The sequence below is a fragment of the Atta cephalotes genome, assembly GCF_000143395.1.
Source record: "Atta cephalotes unplaced genomic scaffold scaffold00006, whole genome shotgun sequence".
NCBI lineage: Eukaryota > Metazoa > Arthropoda > Insecta > Hymenoptera > Formicidae > Atta > Atta cephalotes.
In genome coordinates, this window is record NW_012130070.1 from 5,442,923 (window position 1) to 5,446,208 (window position 3,286).

The following is a 3,286-nucleotide window of genomic DNA, read 5'->3' on the forward strand; positions in this document are numbered from 1 at the left end:
CCCCTCTCTCTCCCTCTCCCCTCTTCCTCCTCCCCTCTTCCTCCTCCCCTCTCTATTCCCTCTACCTCTCCTCCTCTCCCACCCTCTCTTTCCCTCTCTCCCTTCCTCCCTCTCGAATAAGTTAATGAGAATAATGAAAACAGTGGATCTGAAACAACTGGTAATGGGACCAACAAGAATCGAGTGTGTTTCGATATCACTGCCAGTACTGGCAGTACTGAAAATTTGTTCCGCTATTACTACATAGCGCTGCGATAGCGTCTAGTTCCCTCAATTACGTCATAAATGATAGTCATATTGCCACTGCGATTACTGCTGTTTTCGAGGTGAAGCAGTTACAATGCAATATGGCATCACTTAAAGAAGCACAACGCGTCGAAATATTCGATCCAGGAAATAAAAAATATATACATTATATTTAACTGCAGAAGATGCATATATTTTACCGAAAATGACTCTTAATTTCACATCTGAATATGTATTCATTAACTGTGTCCATATATTTTTTTAACATGAGGTTAAATTGCTTGAATTGGTGATCCCATAATTAATTCATAATTAATTCATCTTCTTTAGAAGAACAATCGCTGCTATTTTCGTTCAAAATTTATTGACAATTTAGTACGTTTATCCATGTCTGTTTACACTACTGTCAGTTTACTGCAAAGCCATTCCGAAATACGTTACAGTAATGCTGGTAGTACCACAGTAATTTTGAAACAGCAATTGTGACGGCACTGTTGTGACGTCATGATGGTTGCACTGCCAGTAAAAAGGGAACACACCCATCGTTGGTTCCTCAGAGAGACGATAAATGATTTGGTCATTACTAACGAGGAAGTTGAGATAACAGTAAAAAATTAATAAAAAATAACGGATTATTCAATAATTGTTTTACACTGGGATGTGAGTGTGAAAAAGAGAGACAACAGAATAATTGTATGTGGGGATTATAAAAAAATAGATGTGGAAAAATTTATGAGAATGATTGGCAATAGGTTAAAAGGTAATAATGTTAATGATATAGCGAACTTAACTATAAATGCGATAGTAGAATGTTTGGATGTGGTTGCATCTAGGAAAAAAATTATATTAAAAAATAAGTGGCAAGGAAAGCAATAGTTTTCTGATATAATTCGTCAAATGAAAAAACAACAAGATGAGACAAACTGGCATGAATAAATAAGAGTAAGGATGACTGGAAATTGTATTAGAAATGGAAGAATAAGGTGGTTGAAAAATATAGAAAAGCTAAGAAAAATTATTTAGAATTAAAATTAGATAAAAACAAAAATGATCCCAAACAAATGTGGGGATCGCTTAGGGAGATGCTAAAGGGTAACTCGTTTAGTGATACTATATATAGAGAAATTCAGTTTAGTGATACAATAATTAAAAATACATGAGATGACAAATATAATTAATAGATATTTTGCGGATAGCATATTAAGGATTGTAGAAGATGATAATACGATGGATAATACGAATAAATATATCGAAAATAAATTTGAAGTATTTAGTGAAATTGAAGTAGGTGAATTAAATCGAAGTTCATAAACTAGAAAATAAAAATTGTACACACAGAAGGGAATAACTGTGGAAATTATGAAAAAGGTAATGACAAAGAGGTAAAGATATATTATGTACTAAATAAATCGTTAAAGAATAAAACGTTAAATATTCCCTAGTGAATAGAAAGAAGTAACAGTACTTGATATCATACCAAAAATAAGAAAAAAATTATAAAATTTAGCTCAATAAATAAATTACCGATTTACGAGAAAATAATTGAAATTATAGTTCACAATCGACTAGTAAAATATTTAGAGAGTAATAGTTTATTGAAAGAGAGACAAAGGATTTAGAGCGAGGCATTCATGTGAGAGTTCTATAATGGGTAATATCAAACTGAAAAAAAATATAGGTGAAAGAATGATGATAGGAATTTATATTGTATTTTTAGATTTAAGAAAAACATTTGAATTATTGAATAGAAATATTTTGATACAGAAAATGGGGTGGTATAGATTAAAAAGGATGGTATTTAGTTGATTTAAGAATTATTTGGAGAACAGAACACAAAGAGTTAAACTTAATGGAATTTTCACAACCTGTTGCAATGAAGTGGGAGTTCAACAAGGATCAATATTAGAACTTTTGTTTTTGCTCTATATAAATGATTTAACGAGAGTTAGTGTGTGATAATCGTGAAATTAGATTATTTGCAGATGATGTACTAATACAATATACCAGGTTATTCGAGCTAAGAAATAAATGATAATCTTAATGATGAGATGGGAAAAATTGAGAGATGTTTGAAAATTAATAGATTACAATTAAATGTAAACGAAACTAACGTTATGTTAGTCAGAGGCGTAGAAAAAAAGTATCGGAAAGCAATATGAAAGTAATATATTAGAAAACACAGAATTAAAAGTAGTTAATGAAATTAAATATTTAGGTGCTATAATAATCTTAACTTTGCAGCACACGTTAATTATTATTATCTTGGGGAAAAAATAGGATCAAAATTAGGGGTATTTCGACGAATTAGTGAGAACTTAATCGTATATGAGATTGTATATAAGACGATAATTGCTCCGTTATTTGAATATTGTTCACCGATATTATTGAGTTTAAGTGATAGTAATATGAAGTATCTACAAAAGCTGCAAAATAAGGGAATGAGAATAATATTACGATATAATAACAGAACAAGAATTGAAGACATGCTTGAGACATTGTGTTTTATGTCTAGTGTAAAGGAAAGAATTAAATACAATGTTTGTATCTTTGTACATAAAATGGTAAACGGACAATGTCTGAGTTATTTAAGAAATAAAATAGAGTTAATAGAAGGGGAAGGAAGAGGATAAACTAGACAAAAAGAAATTATACTTATAAGTAGATGTAAAAAAAATTAGAGAGGAACAGAAAATGCTGTTGCATGATAGGTTTAAAATGTACAATAATTTATCAAAAGAAATAAAACAAGAAACTGCAGAGCTTGCTAGTGTCATATATTAGATAGAGAGGGTTAGTGAAATTCAAAGATATTATTAGATAAGAATTTATGTAATGTAGAAAATTAAATGTTATTGAGTATAAATATTAAAAATTATTATTAGTATTATTATTATATTTAATGTAGTTAATAAAACCAATTAATCAATCAATCCCTCTCCTTCTCTCTTTCCTTTTCCCTCTCTTCCTCTCCCTCCCTTTTTCTTCTTCTCTCCCTCTCCTGCCTCCCCCCCCTCTCCTCTCTCTCTCTCTCTCTCTCTCT